Source organism: Schistocerca piceifrons, chromosome X, assembly GCF_021461385.2.
Source record: "Schistocerca piceifrons isolate TAMUIC-IGC-003096 chromosome X, iqSchPice1.1, whole genome shotgun sequence".
Classification (NCBI taxonomy): domain Eukaryota; kingdom Metazoa; phylum Arthropoda; class Insecta; order Orthoptera; family Acrididae; genus Schistocerca; species Schistocerca piceifrons.
In genome coordinates, this window is record NC_060149.1 from 396210974 (window position 1) to 396223144 (window position 12171).

Below are 12171 nucleotides of genomic sequence, written 5' to 3' on the forward strand. Positions count from 1 at the left end.
TAGCCTTGCTACACCTCGCTTCCAGTTCTTTCACTATGTTGCCATCCTGTGAGGATATGCATCCTAAGTACTTGAAACTGTCCACCTGTTCTAACTTTGTTCCTCCTATTTGGCACTCAATCCGTTTATATTTCTTTCCCACTGACATTACTTTCGTTTTGGAGATGCTAATCTTCATACCATAGTCCTTACATTTCTGATCTAGCTCTGAAATATTACTCTGCAAACTTTCAATCGAATCTGCCATCACAACTAAGTCATCCGCATATGCAAGACTGCTTATTTTGTGTTCACATATCTTAACCTCACCCAGTCAGTCTACTGTTTTCAACATATGATCCATAAATGATATGAACAACAGTGGAGACAGGTTGCAGCCTTGTCTTACCCCTGAAACTACTCTGAACCATGAACTCAATTTACCGTCAACTCTAACTGCTGCCTGACTATCCATGTAAAGACCTTTAATTGCTTGCAAAAGTTTGCCTCCTATTCCATAATCTCGTAGAACAGACAATAACTTCCTCCTAGGAGCCCGGTCATATGCCTTTTCTAGATCTATAAAGCATAGATACAATTCCCTGTTCCACTCATAACACTTCTCCATTATTTGTCGTAAGCTAAAGATCTGGTCCTGACAACCTCTAAGAGGCCTAAACCCACACTGATTTTCATCCAATTGCTCCTCAACTAATGCATAGTAATACAAATATCTTACTTGCCATTAATGTTGTTCTTAAATGCCTTGTAATTTGTGATCCTCTTGACCTCATAATAAATTTTCGTTTTTGGTTTAAGACAATTTTACGATCTATCTACTGGATACTTGTGAGACTTTTATTCTGATCCACTTAGACATCATAATATTATTCGTCTTTAAATAGGTAAAGCAATATTAACCTTCTTTACATAGCTAGCTCATCTTTCGTTATTATACTGATTATAAACTTTCTGAGTTTCCCTTATATTGACATCTAAGTCTTCTCTTTTTAGAGAATTGACTTCTTTAATATCCCACCTTCCAAGAGTACGGACTTACATTGCTAAGGCTTTGCGCGCAATAATGTGGAGGTGTAAATTGTCTCCACCACTGCACTCAAATCCTTTCACCTCTTTACTATAAACGGTTGGGAAAACCCTCTTGTTATTTATAACCAATTTTAAGAATAATCTACAGATTATCCTTTTAACAAAACTTATCCTCACTTCCACCAAAGACCTCTTCTGCGTCTTAGTACAGTAAAATATTTCTATTTCATTCAGTGTGGTAGTGCCTCATATTAATTCCTAATCTACTATGGTACAGGTCAGTCCCTTTCTTGATGCCCCTGCCCGCACAGTATAGGTCAGGTTTTCTTAGGTCCGCCTATCTCCCTTTTATTCATCATTCCTAATTAGAGAGTACACTCCACATTTCAGATATATTTATATCGTCCATTACTTTTCCATCTACTTTCTCCCATATTACTTTGAGGTTCCCTTTTGATTTCCATGTCTGTAGTCTATTTCAGGTGTTAAGTCTTTCGCTTACTACCTTCCTCATATCTTAACTCATCTGTTGACGACACTACATGTCTAAGTATTCTTAATTGCAATCTATTCTTTCTTTTGCTCTCTATTCTCTTAAAAACCAAGCTCCAGCTAGATTACCGATTCAAAACATTACTGTTTCTACTGTCCTCTTCTATTAATCCATTTTCTGTATCTGTACCCTATCTTTCTATTTGTTATCCTATTATTATAGTCACGTCAAATACTATTTAGTACTTGGTTCTAGGCGCTACAGTCTGGAACCGAGAGAGCGCTACGGTTGCAGGTTCGAATCCTGCCTCGGGCATGGATGTGTGTGGTGTCCTTAGGTTAACTGGGTTTAATTAGTTCTAAGTTCTAGGCGACTGATGACCTCAGATGTTAAGTCGCATAGTGCTCAGAGCCATTTGAACCATTAAGTACTTGGTTGCTTGTCCACTCTCCCCTCCTAATTTATGACGTGAATAAATAGATACACACACACAAACACATTTTTAAGTTTATTTATTGCACTATTTGTTTATATTTCTTTAGTTTGTCGGCATTATATAAACTTTGTTAAAGTTTCGAGAACATACCTTCACCGAAGAGTCAAGCAGTATATTGCTCCCTCCTACGTATATCTTGCGAAGAGACCATGAGGATAAAATCAGAGAGATTAGAGCCCACACAGAAGCATACCGACAATCCTTCTTTCCGCGAACAATACGAGACTGGAATAGAAGGGAGATCCGATAGAGGTACTCAAGGTACCCTCCGCCACACACCGTCAGGTGGTTTGTGGAGTATGGATGTAGATGTAGATGTAGATGTAGAAATACTTCTGCTGCTATGCCATGTTCTGGTGCATCTGTTGCGATGTCAAATGGTTCACGAATACTCGGGTGGTTTACTTCCTGGAATGCCTTTTCTGAATTTCATCCCATGCCCATTTAGCCTTTTGATTTAATAGCGATAGTAGATGTGGATTATTCATGACTTTTCCTTGTATATACTGTCTATAAAATCTCACTAATCGTGAAAAGGAACGTAACTGTTTCACATTCTGTGGATGTGGACAGTCTTTAATCGCCCAAATGCGTTCTGGATCTGGCTTAATTCCTCTTAGTCCTACGAGATTTCCCAAGAATTTTAGTTCCTCTCGTCCAAAATGTGATTTAGCGAGCTTAATAGTTGTTCCCTTGGTATTAAATTTCTCTAGTGTTCTTGCAATAAATCACAATGTTCCTCCCAGGTTTCTGAAACAATATGTATATCATCTACATAAATCAATAGCTCTTGTAACAACTTTCTCCCTAATGCTTCATCTAAAGCTCTTATAAACACTGACACTGATATGTTTAACCCAAATGGTAAAACTGTAAACTGGTATGACTTTCCATCATATAAGAATGCAGTATAAGGTCTAGATTCTTTAGCTAATTTCACCTACCAGTACCCATCCGTGAGATCCACGGAACTAAAATAATTTGCTTTTGCAAAACGAGCAGGAAGTTCGTCTGTGCATATGGGACGATCTCTCTCCAGTTCAATATGACGAGTCAAGGTTTTTGCGTCCGGTACGACGCGCACACTTCCTGTTGCCTTTCTGACAATTAACAGTGTATTGTTGTACACGCTTGTATTTCTTTCTATAACATTAGTATCTAACATTTTATCTATTTCTTCCTGTACTTCCTGTTTTACGTTGATAGGTACGTTGTTTTTAATCTTAAAACTACCACAGAATCTCCTTTATTCCCTAGTTTGTCTGAAAATACATCTGAATGTCTGCATAATATTCCATATAGCTCTTGCGTTTGAGTAAGGGTTAACAGTTCCGATTCGCAAACCTTTGCATACAAATCAGCTTTATTTGCAGTTTGTTGTAGATTACTTACACCCTTCTTAATTGAACTCATATTCGCTATTAACAGTAAATTATTACTCCCATTTAGTACTTGACAGCCATCTGTCTTAAACAAGATCTCTTTATTATAATTATCGAGATTGTACTTAAAAGAACCACCAAAGTCTATTACCACTGCATATTTCATTAACCAATCTCCTCCTAGTAACATTTATGTGTTTATTTTAGGGATTATTAACATGTTTTGCTGAAACATCAGTTGATCTATTCCAAAAGTAATCCTTGTTTCCCATTTCGCTACATTGCTCTTAGTACCTGTAATACCTACACTATGCGCTCCCCTAACAGGTAACTTAGGAAATTCCTTTATTCTTCCACTTAATAGCCATTCCTCCGAAATTATTAATATTTCGCTTCCTGAATTAATGTAAATTTGCGCCCCTTTATTTCCTATTCTTCCGATAACAATTGGTTTGCGTTGCACCTTTTCTAAATTTTCCTCTTCCGTTAATAACCAATCGTTAATAGGTGATATTTTACCATAAGCGGTTATTTTACTTGTATATGGGCCGAGTATTGTTCTGCGACATCCTGGAATCTGGCGCTTGGCCCAGGATTGTTCTCGTTTTCCGTCACTATGACTGGACACCGGTTGGAACTTGCTTCAATAATACGCTGATTTGCTTCTGCGTCATTATTTCGTTGCATATGTATTTGTTGGTTGAGGAGTAAACACCTGCTAGTTTATATTATCGGTCTGATTTCTCCCTCCTCTAGGGTTATTGTGATTTAGACCGTTATCCCTGCTGTGAACAGTTTCATTACTGCTTACTCTACAATAATTGGATTCCTTCGTCCGCGGTAAGGAAATAGGAAAGGATTTGTTATTCCTGTTCCCCGTATTTCGGTCATTCACTGGATAATTTTCATTTCTTTCAGTATTCAGTGTGTCTAAACCTTCAATAACCGTTAATAACTCGTTCACGGTTTTCCACCCTCTATACAATATTTCTTGTCGATCGTGGTATGGTAAACGTCTAATGAGTACTTTTACTAAGTGCATTTCATCTGTTGGATCATCTAAGTACTTCGATTTTGTCAAATGCCATTCTATGAACGTCCAAGACACAAATTCTTCGGCATGAGCATTTCCCCATTCCGCAGCGTCCTCCATTAAATATACTAATGCGAAATCTATTTTGTTTAAGTCATCCCACTTTTTAGGTAAAGACCTGGCAAACACTCGTAAAAAATGAATTGGGTGTACATCACAATCTGGTTTATAGTTTGAAAAATGCTTTGCTAAATTAAACAGATTCCCCAAACATAAATCCTGTATTACATCTCTAGTTACTTCTGTCATAGTTTCAGGTTTACTATTTTCTAATTTCTTTTTATTATCGCCTATTGCTTTCCATATTCTATCCAGTTCTTGTTTACTGGTAATTGTACCTTCCCCAGAAGGTATTTTGTCACTATTTATTTCTGTTTTGTCTTTTACTTCTTGTTCTACGAATAACTGTAAACGTTTCTCCAAATGTTTTATAGCATCAAGTGTTCCTGTTACAGCATTTTTCTGCATAGACGTGATACGCTAATTTGCGTCTGAAATACTAGCCCGTACCGTTTGGAATCGGGAATTCACATTATCTACATAGCCCGTCCACTGTCGGGTTGTTGTTCTATGTATACTTTCTTGTAAATCATCTGATAACACTTGTTTAGCTACTTGTTGTACCTCTACTGGGACTGATTCTCGTAATTCATTTACTCTAGAATTTATTTCCGTTATTTTAATGTTCTGATGATTAATTTGTGCATTAAAGTTAGATTCTAAGTTAGCTTTAACCTCTTGCATTTTATGGCTGAGCATGTCATCGATTGATTCAGTAATTTGTTCCTTAATGGACTTAATTAATTCTACTTGTTCCGCTTTCCGTCCTTCCTTATCCTTCTCTGCTTGTTCTTTAATTATACCTTTTAGTGTCGATTTTAGCTCCTCGTTTTGCGTTGTATCTCTCTTGTGATCGGCATATACTATTCATTACCAATCGACAAGATTAATATCAAACTCTATACTCACACAACTGTTTCTACTTTTTAAATGTTCACGTCTCTCCCTTCTGCGGAACTGTGAACTGCTTGCTGGTTGTGGAACAGCTGAAGACAGCGCTGAAGCTGAAGCCGACGTCTGCTCTCGTGCTACGCGCTGCCGCTGTCTGGACAACACAGCACCCTGTACTAGCGTTAACTGCTCGCCGCTCTGCGTTCGTAACTCCCGCCGTATCGACGTCCTACGTATGCATTATCCAGTTGAAACAGTTTTGTAAAGTTTTGAACTAATTCCGTGCACTCATTGCTTGTAATATACCAGGTGTACCGGTATGAAATGAGCGTTTTTTTGTGAAAATGAAGCACTAATCTTGAATTGAAAAGTAAAAACATTTTATTCAAAGTACTGAGCAGTGCTTTCTATACATTTTGACCACCTTCCTGGCAATTTATGGACATACGCCAATAGAAATGTTCGTCTTTTGAAGCAAAGCAATCAGACACCCAATTTTCGACTTCTTCGTAGGAATCGAAGTGTTCCTTAGCCAATGTGTGTCCCGTTGATGAAAACAAATGGTGGTCGTAAGGGGCCAAGTCTGGTGAATACGGAGGGTGGAGTAGCAGTTCCCAGCCAAGCATTTTGATTGTATCTTGAACCAGTTTTACTTTGTGTGCAGGTGCATTGTCGTGTAAAAAAATTACTTTGCCATGTCTTCTGGCCCATTCTGGTCTTTTCTCGATCAATGCATAGTTTAAATTGATCATTTGTTGTCTGTAGCGATTAGTATTCACAGTTTTACTGGGTATTAGAAGCTCATGATACACCACACCTTTCTGATCCCATCAAACACAGCATTGTTTTCTTGCCGAATCGATCTGGTTTTGCAGTCGATGTTGATGGTTGTCCTGGATTAACCCATGATTTTTCCCGTTTAGGATTCTTAAAATAAATCAATTTTTCATCGCCAGTAACAATTCGATGCAAAATTGATTTTCTTTCATGTCTTTGAAGCAAAATTTGACAAATGGGTTTTCGGTTTTCCATCTGTCTATCATTCAATTCATGTGGCACCCATATTCCACACTTTTGGATCTTTCCCATAGCTTTCAAACGGTCAGAAATTGTTTGTTGTGCAACATTTAGCAGTGCTGCCATTGGCTTCTGACTCAAAGTTATCATCTTCATCGAAAATTGTTTGCAATTCGGCGTCTTCGAACTTTTTTGGTCTTCCACGTTAGTCATTTCTTACATCAAAATCATTATTTCTGAAGCATTGAAACCATCATTTGCGTGTTGCTTCTGATACAGCATGATCACCATATGCCTCGACAAGCATTCGATGCGACTCTGCAGCACTTTTTTTCAAATGAAAACAAAAAAATTACTGCTTTCCGCAAATCATCACTTTCTGGTACAAAATTCGACATTGTTAACACGATTAAAACATATGATGTTGTTTGTTCCATGACTTGATGTATTCTAAATATCTTCGACAGCTGTCATACCAACCAAACAAAAAAAATTAAGGCTCGTTCACAACAAATGTTCCCTATCGACACATTTGTATCTTAACGCTCATTTCATACCGGTACACCTGGTAGGTGCACTTTCTGCTGTCACTGTCTTCTTCTTTCTTTCTGTTTCAGATTTCCGACAGTAAATTATATTTTCCATTCATTATGTGTTTACTGTTCTTTCTTAGACAATTTGTTGAAAAGAAGCTCTTAATTATTTTTAATTTCTTGTTACGTGCATTATGAAGCACAGTTGTTGATCGCTAGTTGCCAGGGGCAACTGTCTGTCTCCTATACTTTGGACTCGTAATTCTGACTCAAATCAATTTTCTGCACTTACTTGCTGGTGCATTCTCCGTTCGCGTTTACCAGGGTCGCCATATGGGCTGTATTTTTCCTTCTTTTCCTGCTGTTGTTTATTTTGTAAGATGTGTGGTGGGTCTTATACCAGTATTAGCGGGAAGTTGCGTCCTTGGCCGATATAACAGGGTAATATTTCGTCGACGCCAATACACCGTCAGATGAAAGTAGTACTACTTTTATACTCTCTTCTCAGAGTAGTTTTTTGGTCTTCCGGATCCTTCCGTGCTACCTCTCTGTCGATCCAGCTGCGGTGAAGATTCCTAGAATGCTTCCGCAAGTTCTCTCTACTGCGCTACTAAATAAATAGCCACACTTCCTAAAAACAGGGATATATTTCACCCAACATTTTTACTACTACTTTTTACAACACGACTAACAATTCCTACGGTAATACCACTCTCTTTAGTACATTCAAAACGTCCGTACATGTATATTTTAGAACCTGAGAAAAAAACACCGATAAACAACTACCGCTGTTCAAGTCTTCAATAGGCCCTTGTTGGTGCGTCGTTTACGCCATGGCTCTCGGATTCAGGCACTTACTGCACCATGGCACAAATGACTCCCGGACGACTAGTAGTTGCAATAGCATTTTTACTGGTCCTCTTCTCGCCTGTTCCACCACTGCTCCACATTCACTGTATACAAGAAAGGAAAACACACAGTTTCCCTTTCCCACTACATTTATCCTTATTCAATTAATTCACGAGCGTCTCTTGTCGACGGCTTTGTAATGGCTTGTTGGGATGTTTACAAATATCCCGAAACATTACACTCTCCATTGCCTTCAGACTGATACAGCTGTAACTTTGAACTGAACATCGTGCATTATCGTAAACTCTCGTGGGTAATCGGTTTCAAAATGGGATAACCTACTTATTAGCACTAAGCTGTGTTTATAATAGATTTACATATCACTGTGACGTCTTTTTATGATTATAGAGACCTTCCCTGAATTTTGGGTTTCTAAATTGATAACGTATTTATATATGATTATATTCATATCGTTAGCCGTACGATGGCTGAGGCCACTGCATACGTTACGACCATTACGACTAGCGCTTGCTTCCCTCAACGTACGAACCACGCGGGCCGTCTGTTAGCCCAGCCATTGCTGCCTAGCGCAACACTGACGGTGGTATCTGATTTTTAAACGATTTACTTGACTGGGCTGAAGGCGACTTGACCCACTGCTATAAAAATGCTTCGAAGGGACGTCTCATTTCTGACGGAAATATCATAATGTTATTCAACACTGTCCGTTAGCAGCCTCCTTAGAATTCTTCAAATAAATGTTAATCTGGCGTCTGTCTTTCCTACGATTAGCTTAATGACGTCATATCGTAATCGTGGCCTATGTATGTCCAGACAATCTGTAGAAACATTTATTTATGTTGTGAGTCTACATCCAAACCCTGCACTATGCGTCGATCATCTGCAGGTCTTCTTGAATTTTGCTATAACTGTCTAGTGTTACTACTTCTCTACATACAACAACATCATCCGCGAACAACCTCATGGAGCATCCAGCGTTATCCCTGTGATAAGCTAAACCATTACGACCACTGCCGAGCGCTACGTCGCATGTCGCCTGGTACCGTTTCGGGCACGTGACGCGGTAACAAAAGTATGTAAGCGGAGCAGAAACGGATGGGGGATCACCCTAGGGAAGATAGGGCTGCAGACGGGGAAATCCACTGAGGTAAGCGACTTAGACAAAGGGCAGGTTATTATTACGCAGAGCCTGTGAACGAGTATCTCAGAAACGACGAAACTGGTCGAATGTTCACGTGCTACTGTCGTGAACACCTACGGAAAGAGGCAAAAGGACACTGAAACTACCATGAGGTGCTAAATGTTTAGACGTCCACGAATCTTCACAGAACGAGGAGTTCGGAGGCTTGTCTGCTATGTAAAGTACGACAGATGGCGATCTGTGGCATCTCTAGCGTAAGAGTACAATGCAGGTGCACGCACAAGTGTTTAGGAGCACACCGTTTATCGTACGTTGTTGAACATGGAGCTCCGCAGCAGACCACCCCTACGTGTTCACATATTGACCCAACTGCATCGTCAACTACAGTTGCAGTGTGCACGGGACCATCGGAATTCGACCGTCGATCAATGGAAAGGTGTCGGCTCTTCTACACTAAGTCGAAAGTCGTCTCAACTAACGCCGTCATCGAGTTGAACGGCGGCTCGGAACATGCCGCACGCCACGGGCGCTGACTGGTGTGAGCAGTATTATGCTATGAGAAACATTCTCCTGCGCTTACATGGGACTTGTGGCAGTAATCGAAGATACGTTGATGGCTGCAAACAACCTGCATCCCTTCTTTCGTGATGTCTTCTGTGACGGCGATGTCATCTTTTAGCAATATAATTGCCCACGTCACAGCGCCAGAACAGTGCTACAGTGGTTTGAGGAACTCACGTTGATGTCTCGGCGACCAAATTTGCCTGATGTAAATCCTATGGAACCCATCTGGGCCGCTATCGGGCGCCATCACGGCGTACGCAAATCAGCGGGCCCATTATTTACGCGAATTATAAGACCTGTGCGTAGACATCTAATGCCACATACATCCACAAACCTACCAGCAAACTCTCGGATCCCTGATAAGAAGAATCAGAGATGTATTTCGTTCCAAAGACAGACAAAGAAGCTATTAAGCAGGTGGTCATGAAGTTTCGGCTCATCGGTGTATACTAGGTGTTTCATGAGAAATAGTAAATAGTTTAGTAGTTGGTAGCACACACTAATTCGAATAAAACATTAGATATAGCATGTCTCCAATTATAACTAGCTACAGAGACACAACTATTTGAATGTAACCCAAAACAAATACTCACAGAAGGTGTTAACCAAAGGCCAATGGCTTAGTTCAAACTTCATTTTTATAAATTCCTCCTCCAACTTCCATGCACTTTCGATTTCTCTTGACAACTACACGTGTTGATCTTCCGAAGTCATAGTGGCGTTCTCTTTTGGGCAGCTCTGTTCATAATTCGAAAGATCATTTCGTCTCTTCTGTTTACTTTTTTTCTCTAGACTCCACCATTCAGATGATCCACGCAGGCAAAAAAAAATCGAAGGGCATAATCCCCGAAGACTCTGGTGGCAAAGAAATGCGACCTTTTCTGCCGATACAACAACCGGGGAATGCTACGTTTAGGTGATGTGGGGGAAGGTTGCTATCGATGGGCCACCTGAAGGAAATGTGTAATAAAATCCTCCGATACCGTAATAAATATTTTATTTTCAGTATAATCTGAAAACCATCTTTTGCACTTCACTGTAGTAGACACAGAAGCCATAAATATTCACTGTTAATCCCGTCTCCGGCCATCCTGATTTAGGTTTTCCGTGATTTCCCTAAATCGCTTCAGGCAAATGCCGGGATGGTTCCTTTGAAAGTGCACGGCCGATTTCATTCCCCATCCTTCCCTCACCCGAGCTTGCGCTCCGTCTCTAATGACCTCGTTGTCGACGGGACGTTAAACACTAATCTCCTCCAATATTCACTGTTAATGAAACATGTGAAAAATGAAAACGTGTGTCATCAGCGTAGTAAGGGGACTGATTTTCTTCAATGGGCCAAGCAGTTTCCGTGAATGGGCTAGAGTGTAATATCTATTAAATTCTGCACACACCTAAAAAAGTGTTAATACATTTCATTTTTTTTATTTTTAGGAGCGTACTTTTTGACATCTGAAACCGAATAACATGTATACGTAACCAAAGAAGCTGAAAGTAGAAATGTCACCTTCTAAGGTAAGAAAAACCACATTTTAGTGATTATCAGAACACTTACAAACGTTTAGAAAACATAATGAAAACCATTACTTAAATTTTGGCCATAATGGTCTACTTAGCCTAATGTTAGGTAAAATTCGAGGAATCTCATTAAGATAACACTCATTGCATCGTTTAATAGCACCTAAGGTCCGCCGACAGCACATAATTTTGTATTGCGAATATGACAGAATGGTGAGAATTGCTCGTATTTTCTGATTATGACTGCAGAAATTTGATCACTATTACCATAGTACTACGACATTTCAATAGTTAATACTAGTCCATTAGAAGAACATAGTGCACATCTTACATGTTTTCAACGTTGCTTTGTGTCTTCATGGAACAACTTATCACTAAGATGCCAAATCTTACGCAACACCGGAAACACTTAATGACCGATGGAATCAACGCTGCCAGTCTTTCAGCGTTACTGGATCGCATAACTGCATCGAAATCATCGTACTTTTCGTTAATGAATTACTCTACCAGAACAATGAGAAAATCTTATACATCACTGATAGGAATTTACTTAATGTTCAGTGGCCATTAAATTAACGCTAACCAGAATTCAAATAGCTTCTGCTTCTCGAATAAAACAACAAATTTCATGTTAACAGTCACTATTTATTTCCACAACGAGTTTCGGAGGTTTGACGTTCCATCATCAGGTGGAACTGTGTGAATTAATATGACATGCATGTGTTGTGTTAAGATTTTGGGATAAACTGTGGCACTGAAAACTAGATAAAAAGCAAAACACTATTTGGGTACAAAGCTCATTGTTTTGTGGGGGCCTTTGAATGAAAGGACGAACGAAAACATAAAATTCGGCCGGATAGCCACTCGCGTTAGCACGCCGCTTCCGGGATCCGGGAAGGCCTTCAGCATGTCCCGATAAAGTTGCTTTGCACTCAGTATGTTGAAGTACCTGGCAGAATACATTATCTTCAAATTCAGGAAAATTGACGGGTGACTGAAGGGTGAAAAAGAAATTATCAGTCTGCTACAAAAGACATAGCGGAAAGTCATTGGATTACTGTGATTTCCCGATCGGAAATTGCCG